At 44.3% G+C, this 20669-nt stretch overlaps 1 protein-coding gene across 1 annotated transcript in view; it reads right to left on the reverse strand.

Annotated features, from left to right (window-relative positions):
- NXPE3 (neurexophilin and PC-esterase domain family member 3) overlaps positions 1-20669 on the reverse strand; it is a 79691-nt gene that overhangs the window by 32913 nt on the left and 26109 nt on the right. The window lies entirely within an intron of this gene.

A 20669-nucleotide genomic window follows, 5' to 3' on the forward strand; every position in this document is an offset into this window, starting at 1 on the left:
CTGAGGAAAGAACCTCTGAGCTTGAGGCTATGTCCACAGAAACTTCTAAAACTAAAAAGCAAAGAGGAAAAAAGAATAAAAAATGGGAACACAATATTCAAAAGCTGTAGGACAAATCTCCCACACATATACATTTCAAATTGCTGCATAACCTTTTTAGTACTTAACCCATGAAACAGCTGAGTTAAATTGCAAGAGGGGGGGAAAAAGACCAAAAAAAACCCAAAAAACAGTAACAACAAAGCAAAACCAAAAATTACTCTCCTCAACAGCTAATATTACCTATTACAAAACACTTAAATAAGACCTGGGCTCCCCATCCATGTCAAACCACTTCAAAGTACTTTATAAAATAAAAATAATCCCACACAAGCTAAAATTACTCCCAAACACAAGAGAATTTTTAATGATCTTCTTGGACTCTGTATTATCTTAACTCTCATTTTCTTCCACAAAACTTTTACTTTTGAAATTCAAAATATAATAATAACTAAACACAATTTTTAATACAGGTCTAATGGAATTCTTTGCAGGGCAATACTTCAAGGTTAATGTTCCTTTTCTATTGCAAATGTTCATCTTTATAAATCACTAGAGGCCTGGTGCACAAATTTGTGCACGGGTGGGGTCCCTCGGCATGGCCGGCAATTGGGGCCGATCAGGGCATCTCACCCAGTCCCGATTGGGGCCAATTGGGGCTGGCTGGTTGGGGGGGTAAGGGCCACAGGAGGCTGGCCAGCTGGGGGGGAGGGGCCATGGGAGGCTCTGATCTGGGTGATCCGGGCTGGCCAACCAGGGTAAGGGACCGTGGGAGGTTGGCCAGCCAGAGGAAGTTGGCCAGCCCCGGGAGGTTGTCTATGGGAGCACACTGACCACCAGGGGAAGTTCCTGCATTGAGTGTCTTCCCCCAGGTGGTCAGTGCACATCATAGCAACTGGTCGACCAGTTGTTCTGGTCGTTCGGTCATAATGGTCGCTTAGAGTTTTATATATATAGATTCTTACCTTTTGGGCTATATCAAAACAGGTGATGGACCAGATTTTACACTTACATGCAGATATTTTCAACTGGAAGGATTTCACTATTTCATGCAAATAGGAATGAGAAAAAAAAAAAAAAGCTAGAGTACCAATATTCATATCAAACACAATAGACTTTTAAACAAAGGTTATAAGAGACAAAGGACATTTTTTTTTTACAAAGGACATTTTATAGTGATAAAGAGATCAATCCAACAAGAGGATATAACCCTTATAAACATTTATGTACCCAACATAGGAGCACCTAAAAATATAAATTAAAAATTGGGCAATAATACAGTTATTGTAGGGAACTTTAACACCCCATTGATATCAATAGATAGATCTTCCAGACAGAAAATAAACAAAGAATCAGTGGCCTTAAATTACACATTCGACAAGATGAACTTAATTGATATTTTTAGAGCTTTTTAGCCCAAAGCAACAGAATATACATCTGTCCAAGCACAGAGGGAACATTTTCCAGGATAGACTACGTATTAGGCCACAAAACAAACATCAATACATTTCAAAAGACTGAAATCGTATCAAGCATTTTCCCAACCACAATGGTAATAAAACTAGAAATCAATTACAAGAAGAAAACTGAAAAACACACAAAGACATGGAGACTAAATAACATTTTACTGAACAATGAATGGGTTAACAATAAGATCAAGGAAGAAATCAAAAGATACCTCGAGACAAATGAAAATAAAAACACAACAATCCAAAATCTATGGGACACAGCTAAGAAATCCTAAAAGAAAAATTTATAGCAATACAAGCCTGCCTCAAAAAAAACCAAGAAAATTTTCCAATAATAACCTAACCTTACACCTAAAGGGATGAGAAAAAGAACAACAAACAAAGCCCAAAGTGAACAGAAGTAAGAAAATAATAAAGATTAGAGCAGAAATAAACAAAATAGTCTAAAAAAAATACAAAAGATCAATGAAACCAAGAGCTGGTCAAACAGATTAAAGCTCTTGGGAATCTCACAGGAGGGGTTACCATCTGAATTAGATGTTTCAGTGACCCCAGAAGGCATGGGCTGGGCATTCTGACACCAACAGCAAAAGGAGCAAATGCCCCTTGGATTTTGGTCCCAACGATACAATGGGGCAGAGATCAGTTACACCTCAGAAAGCAGCCATTTACTTTAAGAACATCACTCCCAATTAAGGGGTGGAGAGAAAAATTATTTACAAGACCCACTTCAGCTGTTGTCCCAGCCTATACCCGCAGAAATGGCATGCATATTTGCAACAGCACAGAGCTCTCTCCACAAGTTCCTTGGGCAATGTGTTACATGCCATTCTAGGATCAATTTTTACAAGACCACTGCAGCCCCTACTGCAGAGCCCCCACAAGAGATGCCCCATGAATGAAAGAAGGTGTTGTCCCCGTGCCCAAAAAAGCATGGTATTTTAAAAGCATAGCTACATGCCCTTTTGCCATCTTCCACCTTACACAAGCGGGCAAAGGTTATTGCCAAGGCAGTTAGGAAAATAAATTTGGCAGATGCCAGCATGGGGTTCTCTCCCTACCAATGCTTGGGAACTGTTACATGAGATGTTCCACTGATCACATCCATTAGAAAGCTACGGCCTGATGCCTTAACACCAGAGCTGAAAAGGGGCCACGTCCACTACTATTCAGAGCTCCTGGAGACATTGAACCAAGGAGGGGACACTTGAATGCAGGTTGGCTGGCAACTTCCCCCAGGTAGGATACAGTATTTCTTGCCAGTCAATCAGGTACATGGTCCCCACTGACCCTGCTGGAATCTGAGGCTAGACGTTGTGTATGACCACAATGGACTGGCTGTGTTTGCTCCATTGGATGAACCACACCACACACAGACACATATGGTGGCTCCCATGCATTACCTGTCAAATAACGCACAAGGTTTTAGATACTGAGTGGACAGAAAAAGAAAACAAATCTTTAAAGGCTGGTGCCCCTCTGACTCCCAAAGAAGGTATCTGGATATGTGGCACACATATATGGCCTTATCTCCCTTATGGATAGACTGGTCACTGCACATGGGGCTTCCCTACCTTACCAAGGAAAATTTATGAGACTTTACCAGAACCCCCCAAAACTTAGCTGCTTTCAAGTCCCAGGGGACTCATAGTCTGTCTTGGAAGGAGTGGCCTGTTTGCATTGTCTCACCCCAATATACCAGTGTTAGTACAAAGCTAGAAATTCAAGCCTTGCCTAAGTTCACAGCAACTGCCTGAAATGATTCTAGACAGAGCATTTTCTTGCAGAACCAACCAAGAAACAGGGCAAAGGAAAAATGAGGTTTTGAAAAGTAGAATGGCTTTACATATTCTCACTATAGCACAAGCAGGACCTGCGCGCTCATTAAACAAGAATGTACCTATATACTTTCTTAGGAATCTAACACTACTGACCTCTTATCCCATATGAAAAATGCTATCAATAAGGCTGATCAGATTGCCTTCGTGGACACATTTAGTCGCTGGCTTGCTTCTCTCCCTGGGGATTGTCTTATGCCTAGTAGGCTTACTCTGCTCCTATTGCTGCTTGTATTACTGCTGTGCTTTAAGCATGCAGACCACCTCCTGATATCTGGCCCTAGGGACTCCGAGGAAGACAGGCAGATAAGATTGTGTGGGCCGCAAAGATGTCAGAGGTGGAATGATTGATGTCGAAGTGAACAAAACTAACTTCATTTCATTTCATTTTTTTAAGTTTCATTCTGAGTCCTTTGACCAACCTCACTGTCCTTAGCCAGCTTCCTTGTTGATGATTATTCTGATTTTCCGAGTTCCTGAAAATGCAGCCATAAATATTTTTGTTAGCAATACCCAGGGTCCACAGTTGGCATTCAGCATTGGTTAAAAATTGAATGCCCTGACAATCGAAATAAATATCAAACCGGTAACCGGTAACGTGTTTTCAGATTTCAGCAGTTTACAAATGAAATGCTTTGCATTCTAAGTGGCCAATAAAAATAAATCCTGAATTTATTTGAAGGTACTTTCCCCAATCAGAACCTGTAACTTGAGCTTTCAGGCAAACATCGAGTCTTCTCTCTAGGTTCACAGAACCAGCCACTTATTAAAAAATTGAAAAATATTTAACATACAATATTGTGTGAGTTTAAGGTGAACAGATATTGATTTGGTCCACTTATATGACGGTTATCATCTATCACAAGACCACCAGGGGGTATGTCCCCTGGTGCTACTGCATTCTTTGTCTTGTCAGTCATTAGCACCCAAGTTAGTACAGTGGGGCCTTGACTTACGAGTGTCCCGACTAACGAGTTTTTCGAGATACGCGCTGTCTCTGGGCCGATTTTTTGCTTTGAGTTGCGAGCTAAAATTCGGGTTACAAGCCAGCTGCAGATACCCCACCGCTAGCTGGCGCAGCGAACGTCACAGTGAACGCCACATCAGCCCAGCATTCAATTCACTGTAATGGTGAAAATTGAACAAATTAATATACTCGTAAGTCAAGGCCCCACTGTACTATTTTTAAGTACTGTTAACAGGGGTCTGCTAGCAGAGAATATCTGCACAGACTGCTCAGTCATTTATTGTGCTCCAACCCAATATAAATGACCCTATCATAATCCTGTTATAATATATGGACTCGTCTGCTTCGTTTGTAGGTCTTAAAATACCTTCTCCTTATGGTGGCCATCACATCTTTCCCCACCATCGCACAACCCTTGGCCGCCCACCTCCACCTTGTCTCCCAGGCCATCCAGCGTCCTAGCACAGTCCGGTGATAACAGAATTACACAAGGAAAAGCAGCTTCCTGTCCTGGACAAACCAAGTTCCCTTGTGCCCGATCCTGTCAACCTGGGTGAGTTCATCAGGGTCATCAGCAGCACTTACAGCCTTCTTCCTGACAGTGAAGACACAGCACGGTGCTCGTGTCCACACCAATTTCAGAAGTGTGTGAAGGTGAGGAGAGTGAGGATGGAGTCCCATGTGTGGTAAGTGCCTTTCAGGAGCCATCTGGAACCAGAATGTTGATGTGAGACTAGAAAAAGGCAGCTATTCTACAATTTCTGTAAACCCTGACCGAGAAAATAACAAGAGATGTAACGGAGGTTGAACAGTTCATCAAACCACAGATCAGTAGTGTTCCTTCCTAGAGTCTTAGAAAATTGTTTTTGTACATCAAGCAGAAAAACCGAGCTTGAAATGAGCACACACAGCTTTGGGAGACTATCTTATTTAGCCTGGGTTATCATCTTTTCAGATTTCAGCAGTTTACAAATGAAATGCTTTGCATTCTAAGTGGCCAATAAAAATAAATTCTGAATTTATTTGAAGGTACTTTCCCCTAATCAGAACCTGTAACTTGAGCTTTCAGGCAAACATCAAGTCTTCTCTCTAGGTTCACAGAACCGGCCACTTCTTTAAAAATTGAAAAATATTTGACATACAATATTGTGTGTGAGTTTAAGGTGAACAGATATTGACTTCATGCATTTATATGACAGTATGACTGCCACTGTAGTGTAGCGAACCCGTCTGACAGTGGGTGTTTGGCTGGAGCCCAGGAGGCCAGGCCAGGCTCAGTGCCTGCAGAGCTGGCTGGGGACAGGCATATGATGGGAAATGACACAGCTTCCAGAAAGTTTGGGCACAGAGAAGAGAACAACCCTGTGGGCAGATGGAAGACGTGGGACCAAGTGAAGGACAGGAGCATGTTGAGTCATTGCTTCCAGAAAGAGTCCACTGAGAAGCAGGGCTGCAGTATGGGGCGTGAACAGCCTGGGTCTCTGAGAAGGCAGGGTGGCTCCGGATGTGGGAGAGGCACTTCTTACCATGAGGGGACCTGGGCTTCTCCAACCCATCCTCTCAGCTTGACCCTGGCATCCACAGTTGGCATATGGCATTGGTTAAAAATTGAAGAAACATCATGGTTGTTGCACAAATACTAATATGCTACCTTAAAACATTCCCAATGATGTAGATACTACAGAAAAAGTAGTTAAGCCCCTAACAATGTAACTTCAAAATGTCAAAATGAGGATTTAATTTGTGGTGGAATAATAAAATATGAGTGAACAATAATTTTTATTAAAAATAATAAAAATGTGTGAATATGGTGTCTTGCTGGTTCACACTATCTCCACCCCAGGAGGTAACCCACATTCCATGCAGCTCCCTTTCTGTGTTGTTCTAGGGTGGGAGTGCCCAGGGATGTCACCCCTGCCCGTTTAGGCCTGTCCAAAATCTTCCAGGAGCCCCTGCACCTGCCCATACAAGTTCTCAAGAACAGCGGTCGCCAACCTTTCGGACCTCAGGGACCACCAGTAGTCCTCAGACCACCAGTTAGCAACTGCTGCTCCAGAGCATGCACCTCAGCCTGCCGCCCACACCACTGAGAGGCCTGCTATTGTAATGTCTCCCCCTCCTGCTCCAGGGCACAGGGCCTGTCTTTGGCCTGGAGGAGCTCAGCCAGGGACCCCTCTGTGCTCAGGGCCTGGGTTTCCTTCAGATCTTGCTCCCAGTCCCCCGCCTCAACTAGTGGCATGTCCAGGAAGGCCTGGTCCTTATCAAAGGCCCCCCAGGTGATATGCCACTAGGACATTAGGCTCAAGTGGGTCCCAGGAAGTTGGGCAGCAGGAGTCATCGACTGCCCTCGGTGGGAGGGAGGGGGGGGGACATCCAGGTGGGACACCTTGCTCTTAAGGTTCTTAAGTGCACCGGGTCACAGGACCCTGTGAGTGCTGTTCTGCAGGGGCCCTCAGCTGGGTGTTGAGTCTACTCAGAGGTCATATGGAGGTGAGCTGAGGTCCAGGGCACTCTCATTGTTGTAAGTGGCTGCACTCTGTGGAACAAAACACCAAGGAGGAATCCAAGGGACAGCCCTTGAAGGTTCCCAGGTGAACCTGGGCACATGAAGCTTTGACTGCAGTTCTGGGGTTGCCCTGGACTGGGTTGAGTACACTGAGTCCCTGGAGGTGGGCAGGGATCCAGGAGACTCTCAGCGGCTGCCCTTGGTGGAAATGGAAGTCCAAGAAGATCTCGGATTTGAGGTCTGGAAGCAGTCCAAGGTTGAGACGAGTTGCAGGTGTAGTGCCAAGCTACCCTCTGCTGAGTGTGGTGTAAGGGGTGGGGCATTGGGTTGGAGGTCTCAGGGGGCCTCTCCTGTTTGGTAAAGGTCCACCGGCACTCCTGCATCCGCCCCCTCCGGCCCAATGGGAGTGCCAGGGTAAATAGCCTAGCCAGGCTGGCCGCAGAATGGGATGAAGCTCAGACTTGGACCAGAGAGGAGCAGGAAGGTGGGTGCCAACATGAAGGTATAGCACAAGGGAGTGAGCAAGTGGTATGCCATCCAGGGAGGCACGTGACAAGGGGAAGATCGAGGTGACCAGCAGGAGGACCTGCAGCGGGCACGCCATCTCTCTGCTCATTATGGCCTTGGGCCTTTACCTGGGGCTTTTATAGCCACGACACCCTGAGTCAGAGGGCCTGCTCCACATCCCCTCACGCCCCCCATGCACAGGTGCCAGCAGCTAGAGACCAGCTGCCAGGTTTTGCCCCCTGCAGCACCTGAACTCCTCTCTCCCAATGTAGTCTCTCTTTTTTTCATTGTCTAAAGTTTTACATATGTCTGTCGCCTTTTCCCCTAATTAACACTCCCCTCCCCAAGCCACTCCCAACCCAGGCAAGCCCCCACCTCCCCAGTGTCTGTGTCCATTGGTTATGCTAATATGCATTCATACATATTTGGTTGCTCTCTAAACCGCCCCCCCCCCCCACTCCCCTACCATTTGTCTCTGGATCTATTCTTGTTCATCTCAATGTAATCTTTATTTCACAAGTGGAGTATGGAGTAAGAGGGTCCCAGAGCAAGCAAGGGACAGGCTCTTGGTTATGTGGTGTAGGTCCTTAGTTCAGGTGTTTCCATGGTGATACTACAGGCTCCCCAGATGCTGATGTTACAGCTGCTCCCTTTGCTACTCCATGTCACTATGGAGGTTGAGTGCTGGGTAGACAGGCTGCAGGTGGCCTAGGGCAAGGACAGAGGAGGGGAGACTCCAAGAGGAAGGGTCATCATATTGAAGGTCCAGGGAGTGGGCTGCCCATCTGAGATGGAAATGCTGTACCTAGACAGCACCCCATCACCCCTCTTAGGCAGTTGTCTGCCTCCTCCCCATCACTGTGGTCTTCATTGAAGACTTTAGTCCCACTCACTGCTGGTACCACTACATCCCTGTCATCATTTTCAATGACTTTCACATCCACAAATGCACATGTGATGGCCACACCCCCTCAGGTGTCGCCTGGAGAGGTGGAGCCACAGGAGGGCGATGGAGCAGAAAGATGGCAACAGGGCCCTCCCTAATCACAGATAATCCAGACTTCTTTACATGAGAGAAAACTGCCCAGTCGTTACTATGCTGGCATTTTGTGCTATGCAGACACAATGACTCAAGGCTGCTTCCCCATTCCATAGGCCCCTGGGGAAGGGATCTACTGGACCTGCATCTCCCCACCAGCTTCTTCAGTGCCAGGCATGGGGTTCCTCACCTGTCTAGAGTCACAACTTCTAAAGGCTATAGAAACTTTTTCATTCTCCACCTGTCCTACCTCCTTCACTCTACTGGGCCTCAGCACGTGCTCTTCCTCATCCTGGAGTGTTGGCACCTGGCTAGTCCTACCCATCACTGCACTCTCAGTCATTTCCTTTGGGGTGTCCTCCGGAGCCCCCAGGAGGGCTTACCACTTGCTCACTCCCTTGTATGTGTGGGACTGCCTGATGCATGGCTTCTTTCCTCATGACACCGATCAACCTGAAAGCAAGCAGCCCTGTTTAGATTCCCCTCTGTACATGTCCCCCACCCCTGCCTCAGCACAGTCCCAGCACAAAGAAGGTGCTCACACCTGCAGAGATGTGGTACATGAGTCTTCACGTTTCTGCTTCTGTGGGGTCAAGACCTCAGTCACAAGGTCCTTGCATAGATTTTCCACCCAGGCCTTTCCTCACTATAATTTCTGGCAGGTGACCACTGCAACCTAGAAACTGGGCATGACGAGAGAGCCAGCTCCTGGGGCTATGGAGAGAACCCCATGAAGAGCACATAAAATGCTCCGCTCCCTGCCTGCCACAGGCCACCTCCTCATCTATCACAGCCCCTAACCAGATACACAAGTACTCCAGATTCCCTTTGCCCAGGTCCTTGCTAGCTTGAGGAAATTCTTCCACTTTCCATTCACAGAGGTGGCTGATGAAGGAGGTTCCAGGACAATACACAGCTAGTACAGTGTCCAGCAGTGCTGGAAGCAACCCATTGTCTACATTATCAGGAATGTGTAAACAAGGAACCCAGAAGGCTGATGGACCTTGAGCTTTGGCAAGAGCCAAAGCTATGCACCAATTGTTTAGTCAAGACAACGGTGGCTCAAGCAATTTCCTGACCTAATAGTCTCAAAGTAAGTCTTTACTAATATTTACTGACCTTTAAGATAGTCTGTCTGCTACCAGAATTGTTGGCCTGACTAAGGGCAATATGTGTAACTAAAATTGAATAAAAGGCTGGCAGAGCCTGGGCACCAGTGAAGCCTTTCCTCTTGAGAAAGACTCTCCGCCTGGCCCCTTGTAATTTCAAATTCATATTTCTTGTCCAGTCTCTTCATTTGTGCATGGCCCTTCTCCAGGTCCCGAACCCAAGCCACACAGCAGAAAATAGGGAAATACACAGCAACTGTATCCCATCTTCCTGTCTTCTAGATGGAGATACCCTTCTCTTCCTCAAGAAGACACAGGTTAGATCCTGTGGTGCTGGATCCCCGGGGCAAGTGAAGTTATTAGGGGTGATCAGGGTAGATGATAAGAGCCTGAAGGCCAGTGGGGAGGATAGCCTATAGAGAAAGAAGATCCTGAATGAGACAAACTGTGGGCACAGTCTGAAGAGATGCAGACCCAGGAACACCAGAAGGATCTGAGCTCTGCCCCAGTTGGCTTGACCACAGCTAGACAATGGGTAGGGGAGACATCAGGGATTGGTGAGTGGACTGTAGGTGCTGCTGGTGAAGTGGACCCTAGGAGAGAGATTGGGGGTCATTGAGCAGCACTGGAGGGGTTGAGGTGAGAGCTCTGGGGTTCAATTGGGACTGGTCAAAAGGCAGAAGAGGCATGGGTGGGGGAATCATGGGCCTTCCTATGCTTGGTCCAGTAAGAACTCCTGCTGATCTTTCAGGGCTCAGTGCAAGTAGCCCTCCTCCCTGCTCTCCCAAGCATGTCAGTCCAGCTGGGCCTTGCCGGGCCAAGTCACGGCACTCCCTCCACTACTGCCACTCCCTGGGTATATGAGGAGAGGCAAGGTCATCATCTCCATTGTCCATCAAACCTCCATGTGGTGGCACTACTATAACCTACACTTTCCATCAACCCTTTTACCTTCCCAACTCCCCATTGGGAAGAGTTTGTCAGGTTTTCCATTTTTCATCAACCCATTTCACCCTTCAAGCCAATCAGGAAGAAGTCACTGCTCAATATTCTCCCAACTCCCATCATCCTCCCAACAACTCTCAGAGAGTTACATCATAATCTCCATTTTCCATCAAGGTACAGCAAATCATAACTTCATTATACCACAATCGAATTCAACCTGCCAACCACACATAGGGCAGGTATACTATCATCTCAATTATACCTCAACCACTTCTTCCACAGAAGCATATGCAAACTCAATGTGCTATCAACTCAATTTACTGTCCAGGTCCCCCATGAGGAGCCACTGTAATCTTCTCATTTTCCATCAATTCAATTCACTCTCACAATAACCTGTGGGAAACAGACTGTCATAATCTCCATTTTCAGTGGACTAGTTTCACCTTCCTAATCACCCCTGAGGAAGGCAGAGCATAATCTCAATTTAAATCAATACTATCCCTCCTCTCAGAGCATAATTTCCATCTTACATCAATTTTATTCATTTCCATCTACTAATGGGGAAGGTGCTATCACAGTCTCCATTTCCCGAGCGAGGAAAGCAGGCGCTCAGAAGATGAATTCCTTCACACAGGCACCCAGCTGGTAAGTGGAGGCTGCAGAACAAAAACTTGGCATTGGGCTCTGGCAACCATCCTCTACAGCCTGCTGGTGACATGAGTGTTCCATAGCAACCTTAAAAAATGTATACAGATGTGCTGCCAAAAATGCCTAAAAATATCTGAAAAGGAAATTGGAAATTATCTGAGCAGAACCCAGCAATTGGGGATGGGAGCAGAGATGGGAAGAAACAATTTTAAAGGCCTCATGGCAAAGTGAGGAGCATGTGGAGGAGGAGGAGCTTCCCAAGGATTTCAATCGGATGCAGGTTCTGATGGGAGAGGCTCATACTTGGATCCCAGCTCATCTGTTGAAGATGGTTAGCTATGTCCCCATCCACCCCAGACCCTGAAGTTTACCCAAGGAAGACACCTGTTTACTCAGGAGCCACACTGTTCAAGGGTGGCCACGTTCTTACAAGACCATTCTTTGAAAATTCTGGCATGATCAGCACTCCCTGAGTTATAAGCATCCTTTTTGGTCAAATGGATATTCACTGCTGCACAGAAATCTCAGATATTATCTCACTTAACAGTCTAAGCTAGAAATGAGCAACTGAGGGTTTAAGGGACCCAGGGAAACTTCCTCAACACGCCCAGCAAGTGTTCACAAGCTGCAGACATCATCTCTCCTGAGTCTGTGGATTCACTTCTTTGTCTCATGTCAGGGGACCCAGTGGCTCTCTGCTTCCTGCTCAGACCTGTAATCACTTTTTGTATGCACTGCTTCCCCCTAGTGCTGTATTGAGGATGAGACCATTCTGGCTCAGTGAGAAAGGCTTCTACCTACCCCACTACCCTCTAACCAGACCAACCTCCATGGCACCCAGAAGCTCTGGAGGCCCCTTCACCCCCTTCCATCTTGATCAAGGTCTGCCCTGCCATCCGCCGACCTCCATAAGGTGTTCCTCCACTAGTCAATGCCACTGTGTCACCAGCCCCATTTTCCTCGGCCTGTCTGGACCCCCCACTGTATATACTGTGGCAGAAAACAGAATGGGCCATTTTCTGTAAAACACCAAATAACTACAGGAACCCAAAAGTAGATTTAGGGAGGCAAAACTCAAGGTAAGCATGATCAAATAGGCTAAGACAATGGGGCAGCTCAGAGAGTATCTGTGCTGGAGTGGGTGAAGGTAGAGCCTAGAGTAAGAAGGTCCTGAGGAATGGCAGGAGCTTTGACCAAGAGCCAGGCCAGCTGATCTCTGTGCCCCCTCCCCACCAGCCAAGACTAGCAATGAAGAGGGTCTTCCTTCAAGTGGGCCATGGGAAGCTGGGGCTGGAGAAACAGTGAGAATACACTGGGGACCTGTGGGGCCAACCTACACCATACCCCACCCCACACCGTGCAAGGAGGAGGAGTTACATCCTCAAGCCAAGAGCAGGTTGACATAGTAAAGAACTTGTTGTCTATAAAAAGTAATTTTTTGAAAAGAGCTTGGCTGATTGGAGAATGTAGTTGAAGGACAGATTAGTGAGCTGGACAATCACACTGAGAAGTATTTCTAGAACCCAATACACAAGGATAAAGAGATAGGTAATAAAAAAGACAAATTTAAGTGGCTCCAGCATCCACACACTAGGCATGATGCATGGTGCTGGGTAGCACAAAGGGGCAGGACCCAAAGGAACAGGATTTTCTGAGATTCCCAAGCCCAGATAGGCAGGTTGAAAGGACCTGCCAACTGTGCAGGGCTAATTGAAACAGGGCAAAGGGAACAGGAACAAGCTCTCACATGGTGCCAAAAGCCCTCCCTCAAGGAGCTTTGTTAGCTTTTGAAAGGCTCCATCACTCACCTCATTCAGGGCTCTCCTCAGAGAGACCGTTCTGCATAACCCTGGCACCTTTCTCTACTGTCTTTCTTTATGGCAGTTGTCAATGCCTGGCATTATATGATTTATTGGTTTGGCTCACTTGTTTGTGCCCCATGGCTTATCATGTTCACAGTTACATGCCCAGCACTACTAGAGCAGTCCCACCACAAACTAGAAGTCCAATAGATATTTTTTTTATAAACAAACAGAGGCTATATATTCACCTAAAAAAGCCATTAGAGACAAAAACTGCACTACCTACAAATTAGCAACACTGAATATGGCAAGGGAGCAATATTTCCAAGTGCTGAGGGAAAAGGTGATGAGCTAGAATTTTATAGCCAGCCAAATGTTCATTCAAGAGTAACTGGGAGATAAATCTATTTCCTGACATACAAGGATTTCAAAAGTTTATATTCATGGTTTCTATAAGAACTGTTAAAGGATACACTCAGAAGAAGAAAACTGAATCTGGGATGCAAGAAGCAACGGTGAACAAAGAACCTACTAACGTTTACAATTAAGCTTAAGGGCACATTAGTAAGGTACATGAGTTTAGTAATAAGGATTTTTTTAAACAACGATTTGTAACTTTAATAATCATGATTTCATTTTAATAATGATAATAGTTTTAAATGATATCTACATGGATGAGGGATGTGAGCTAAAGTCATTGGGGGCAACCTCTCTTTAGCACAGAAAAAGCTTAACAGCAATGTATCTTATTTAACATCCCCTACAGTGGCAAGTGCTCATCCTCAGATTTCTACACATGACATAATGCAGACTGGGGGCCTTGGTAATCTCCAGCAGCACAAATGGAGAGCTGTGGAGGAAGGTGGGTGAGCTGAAAAAGCACCAAACCAGGTGTTGGAAATTGATTGTGTCCTCCAATAAGATATGTTGATATGCTCACCTTTAGGATCTCAGAAAGTGACCTTAACTGGAGAGAGAGATCTTGCAGATATAATTAGTTAAGATGAGGTCATGCTATAATAGGTTGGGTCCTAAATCCAATATGAATGGTGGCCTTATAAGAAAAGGAGAGAATGCCTTGGGCTACCAGAAATGAAAGAGGCACATCCTCCCAGAGAGCTTCCAGAGGGAGCCCAGCCCTGCAGACACCTTAAAAAGAACTTATACAACTCAGTAATAACAACAAAATCCAATTTAAAAATGAACAGAGCCCTAAGAGCTGGCTGATGGAGTAGCTGTAAATCAGGAGATCCATGATGCCTCTAAGTGCTGGACCTAAGTGATGCCTCTCCCAGGGCTGGACCTAAATGGACACAGACCTCAGGTCCTGCCCTTCATCTCTTTCCCATTACACATTACCACACAACCTAGCTGCTGCCCCCTGGAGCAAGAGCACACAGATCCACAGAATTAGACAGTGATGGAGTAAGACCACTGTAAAACATGGGTAGCAAATTGAACCCATATACTAATGCTGGATTGTGACAAAGATGAGCCAAAACCTGAAAATAAGATGGTAAACACACTAAACAAGGTAATAGAAATACTCACAACATAAAGCAAAACCAACACTTCATAAAAATAAAGAGGTATTAGATATTAAAACTAGAATAATATAAATGACAACTTCTATAGATGGATGGAGCTGAACAGTGACTTGTGAGGTGGAAGGTGAGATGAGGGAGGTCCACTGAAAACAGAAAAGAGAGGTCAGCAACATGGCAAATAGAAATAGAAGTGTTGACATTTGGATGACGACAAGTCTCTCAATGAGAGAAAAAGAGAAAAATAAATATAAATATTTGAGAAGACAATGAGTAATAAATTTACCAATATTACAGAAAGATGAAAGACCTCAGAATAAAGGGTTGAAGGAGTACCAAACAGGAATGGTAAGAAAAACTCCATACCAAGGCTCATTATAATGAGACAAAGAAATATGCAAAAAGCTCACAGAAAGAACAATTTGCCTACAACAGAGTAACAATCAGGTTGACATCAGACTTTCAGCAGAATTGAAGGGTTCAAAAATAATATAAAATAATGGTTTATAGTAGTGAAGGAAAATAAGCTTGAACCTAGAACTTTATATATGTCTAAGTTGCTGTTCAAGTGAGACGGCAAAGTAGATATTCTTAGGCATACAAAATCTTAGCATACAAAGACCCATATTGAAAACAATCTTGGAGGAAATACTCAAATATGAAGAGTGTCAAATCAAGTACATTACAACAAGGAATATAGGAATAAAGGTGCTTTGCCAACAAATTCAGAACCATATTAAAGAAAAGGGTGTGTGTGTGCGTGTCCAGATTTAAAAATCTAGACATATCTGCTTGGTGGGAGGAAGTGACAATAAAAAAAAATGGGAAAAGGAACTAAATAGACATTTTTCCAAAGAAGACATCCAAATGGCCAACAGGTACATGAAAAGATGCTCAACATCACTAATCCTCAGAGAAATGCAAGTCAATTACCACAATGAGATAACACCTCACACTTGTTGGAACAGCTATCATCAAGAAGATAGATGCATCGGCAAGGATGTGGGCAAAAGGGAACCCTTGTACACAGTTGGTGGGAATGTAAATGAGCTCCTATGGAAAACAGTATGGAGGTCCTTCAACAAATCAAAATAGAATTACTACCATATGATCCAGCAATCCCACTTCTGGGTATATATCCAAAAGAAATGAAAAAACGTTTCTAAAAGATACCTGTACACGCGTTTATTGTAGCATTACTCACAACAGCCAAGATATGGAAACAACCTAGTGTTTACTGATGAATAAAGAAAATGTGGCGTGTGTGTGCGTGTGCGTGTGTGTGTGTGCGTGTGTGTGCGTGTGTGCGTGTGTGTGTGTGTGTGTGTAATGGAAGATTATTGGGTCATAACAGAGGACATCCTGCAGCTTGTGACAACATGGATGAACCTGGATCGTGAGGGCACTGTGCTAAGTGAGATGAATCAGACAGAGAAAGACGAATAATGTATGACATCACTTATATTTGGAATCTAAAAAGGCTGAACTAGTAAGAACTGGGGCTGGAGGGTGGGGGAATTTGGGAGATGTTGATCAACTAGATCAGTAAGTCCTAGAGATTTAATGCATAGTGATTACAGTCAACAATACTGTGTTATAACTGCAAAGTTGCTAAGAGACAAGATCTTAATGGTTTATACCAGAGAAAAGAAATAATTTTGTGATATGATAGAGGTGTTAGCTAACATGGTAGTAATCATACTGTAATATATCAATATACCAAGTCAACACACTGTACACCTTAAACCTACACATTTATATGTCAATTATATCTCAATTTAAAAAAAGAAAAGTAAATTTTGCCTTACCTACTACCTAGGAAATATCCCAGCCTCCCTTTCGTTTTTAGTTGTTATGAGGATACAATCATTGATGTAAACCATTAAGGACCAAACCGTACACAATGCACTCACACATACCCCCTCTCCTTCCTACCCTGTTCCTCTCTTCCTTTCCCACTCTCACTCTTATTCCTTCGGTATCTCCACTGACCCATGCAGTCATCCAAGAATCTCCAGACACTTGGTGCTAGGCCACCTGAATTTTACTCACAAATGTAAAGGAACGCAAAAAGGTCAATTTGCTTAATTTTCCTAAAAGACAACTCTATCCCACACCAGTGATAAGGGCAACTTCAGGGCCTGCAATCTTTTTAGATGCAGAGCCAAGAGGAAACACCAGTGGTCCCTCCTGGAGCCACTGTAAGCGGTGGACTAGGTTGTCTGTCCCACATCTGTTTCAATCTTTGTCTACTGAAAAACGGCACTGCTGTTTGCTGACATGTAGCTCTGACTGACTGACCAAGGGATAATCCCAAATGACTGTTTCAGGAATGGGCACGACACAACTTGAGAATATAAAGATGTTGTTCAAGGTTTCTCATGGATGCATGCAGCCCAATCCAGATACCACCAGTGCTCTGCAAATGAAAAGATGCAGGTAATCTCTTAAAGAAGGGTTTGCGGGAATAAATTGTTTCTTAAGATGGGGATATACAAGAAAGCAGCCACCTCTTAATATAGCTGCATCTTACAATCCAACCACAAGAGAGATAAAAGCCACAGATAAAAACTAACAAAGGAGGGCACAGCTGAGAAACTTACGGAGAAACAGCCTAAACTACACCCAACTATGCCCAATCTACCTCCTGACTTCCATTCTAAATGAATAACATTTCTCAATATTATACTAGTACTGTTTCTATAATCAGCTATGTTCATAGCAGCACAATTCACCATAGTTAAGATTTGGAAACAGCCTAAGTGCCCATCAGTAGATGAGTGGATTAAAAAACTGTGGTACATCTACATGATGGAATACTACACTGCGGTAAAAAAGGAGTTCTTACCATTTGCAACAGCATGGATGGAGCTGGATAGCATTATGCTAAGTGAAATAAGCCAGTCAGAGAAAGATAAATATCACATGATCTCACTCATTTGTGGAATATAATGAACAACATAAACTGATTAAAAAAAAAAAAAAAGATCCAGAGACAGAGAAGCATCGATCAGACTGTCAAACCTCAGAGGGAAGGTAGGGGAGGGTGGGGGTAAGGGGGAGAGATCAACCAAAGAGCTTATATGCAAGCATATAGGCCTAACCAATGAACACAGACAACAGGGGGGTGAGGGCATGAGTGGGAGGGATGGGGGTAATATGGGGATAAGGACACCTATGTAATAACTTAATCAATAAAAAAATTTTTAAAAAAAGAAAAAAAAGAAATATATATATATTCATATATATATTTTTATTCATATTCATATTTTTATTCATATTCATATTTATTCATATTCATATTTATTCATATTCAAATTCCTATTTATATTCATATATATATTCATATATATATATTTTTTTTAAATATCAATGAGTAAGGGGAAAAAACACAAATAAAATACAGGCCATGTTCAATGAGAGCTTATCCCTGAAATACTAGACAATTCTCCCTATAATCTTTTGCTGGATATCCTATCTAATAAAAGAGTAATATGCAAATTAACCATCACTCTGCAACAAAGATGGCAGTACCCATAGCGGTGGAGGGGTGGACGCTGACAGCATTGCCCTGGTGATGCAGGCCCAGCGTCCTGCACCATGACCCCGCAGAGGGAGGGGCCTCTGGCCAGAGGCCAGGCGCAGGACGCTGGGCTCGCGGTTGCCCCTGGTGACACGAGCCGAGCGTCCTGCACCCTGGCTGCACGGAGGGAGGGGCCAGGGTGCCAGCATCCTGCGCCCCAGCAGCACTGAGGGAAGGCCTCTGGCCAGAGGCTGGGGAACAGGATGCTGGCATCATTGCAGGCCAGGCTGAGGGACCCCCCCCTCCCCCACCCCATGCACAAATTTCGTGCACCGGGCCTCTGGTCTATAATAATAAAAGTGTAATATGCTAATTAGACTGGACGTCCTTTTGGACTAAGCCAGGGCTGCAACCATCATGGCTGCAAGGGAGGGATCCAGGCAGCCGCAGGAGAGAGGGATCCAGACAGTTGCCTGTGGCTGTGAGGGTCTACTCTTGCATGAATTTCGTGCATTGGGCCTCTAGTTGGTACATAACCTCCTCCTCATATGATGTGATATTTTTAATTAAAATTTAGTCCGTGGCCCTATCCAGTTTGGCTCAGTGGATAGAGCATCAGCCTATGGACTGAAGGATCCCAGGTTTGATTCCAGTCAAGGGTACATGCCTGGGCTGTGGACTCAATTCCCAGTGTGGGGCATGCAGGAGGCAGCCAATCAATGAGTTTCTCCCATCATTGATGTTTCTATCTGTCTCTCCCTCTCCCTTCCTCTTTGAAATCAATAAAAATATATTTTAAAACTGAGCCAGTGCTTTTTATAGAACGCTCAGATACTCTAACACAAGAAGAATATTATAATAAGGATCAGAAACATAGAATGGAAAGGGGATAAGGGAGGAGAGACTGCCAAATTTCAGAGCCTTTCCCTCTCCCCTCCACCAAGCTTCTTTATAAAAAATCAATTATAATCACAGTAATATATTGAACAGTTTAAAAGTCATGATAATATCCTCAGCCTGGACAAGATGACCTCTTAGGCAAGGGAAAATATTTTATCTCACTCCACTAAGTGAGCTACTTATTATTTTTGGTATCAGAATTGTCCTAATCATTTACTACAGCTGCCTCCCTTCTCCATTGTTGTTCAGTTTGTGCAGATAATTAGAGCTGATAATGTTAGCTGACATGAGGTCCAGAAGTTTCCAAGAACTAACACAGGAATATTAGGGGAATTTGATAACATTTTTTACTGACTCTAACACTAATGATGTGAAACTCTGGCCTACCCCCTTGAGTTTTTCTTTCTCCCTTTTCCTATGTTGAAAAACCAATGATAATAACAACACACACAATGCACCATGCCCCTCATCCCACATAGACTTGTATGATCCATTTGTTCTCTAGATCCCATCCTCTCCTCCTCCCCTTGGTCTATTAATCCTTCTCCTCTCCAGCTTCTCTATTATCTCCTTTCCTCAAGATTAAGTCCCTCAGACTTCTACATCTAGTCAAGACAGAGAAACAGTGAGATTTGCCTCTCCATCTGAGACAAATTTTTTTAAAAAAGAATATGTATAAAACAATGGTTTTCCTCACATTGGACATCAGACAACAAAAGACAATGATGCCTGAAAGGAAATGAAGGAGATGATAATTGTAACAGCCATTTGCTTACAGCCTTGAGAGCGGTTCTAAGCTGCTGCACAAGATGGGGAACCCAGGTGCAGCCTGGTAAACTACTTCAGTTGAGGCAATGGAACTGAGAGTCTTAAAAGACCAAGCTGATCAGAATCCACAGGACAGTTGCACAGAGAGGAAACTCAAGGGATCTCCAGAGAGTCCCACTCAAGTACTCAGCAGAGTTCTTAAGGGCCTGTGTATAATTGTAACAGGAACCCAAGTTTGGCTGCCTGCCGCCACAAAAACCAAACTCATGAGACAGATGCTGCTGAAAAAGGAAGTGATTTTATTCAAGTGCCAGTCACCTGAGGAGATGGGACTCTTGTCCCAAAATCCATCTCAATATCTCAATGCAGGCAGAGGGTTTTATAAGGAGGGAGAGGCTCACGCATTTGTGGATTATAATGAACAACGTAAACCGATGAACAAAAACAGATGTAGAGACAGAGAAGCATCCGTCAGATGTTCAAAACTCAGAGGGAAAGCAGGGGAGGATGGGGGTGAGTGGGAAAGATCAACCAAAGGACTTGTATGTATGCATATAAGCATAAGTGATGGATGTGGACAACAGGGGGTGAGGGTGAGGGCAGGATTGGGGGGATGAGAGGACATTGGGGAGATAAGGACACATTTGTAATATCTTATTAAATAAAGGGAAAAAAATTAAAAGAATAAAGTACAGATGAATTTTAAAAAAATGTATAGGGGGTGGGGAGAGGTAGGAGGGAGTGCAGGGGTGATAAATGGTGATGGAAGGAGATTTGACTTGGGGTGGTGGTGAACACACAATACAATATACAGAATTGTACACCTGAAAGCTATATAATTTTATTAACCAATGTCACCCCAATAAATTCAATTAAAAAACTTAATGAGCCTCAAAAAAAAAAAGAGGCAAAACAGAACAAATAAATCAAGGGGAGGGGATTGAAAAGTTCTCTATGTGCAGGCCAGCACAGTCCATTCCAATAAGGACCTCAAATCTGGTCAAGTGATGATCTAGTGTGTGACATCCTGGTCTTCATCATCCTCGTTCTACAACATCCTAGTTC

The sequence above is a fragment of the Myotis nattereri genome, assembly GCF_964212035.1.
Source record: "Myotis nattereri genome assembly, chromosome: 3".
Taxonomy (NCBI): domain Eukaryota; kingdom Metazoa; phylum Chordata; class Mammalia; order Chiroptera; family Vespertilionidae; genus Myotis; species Myotis nattereri.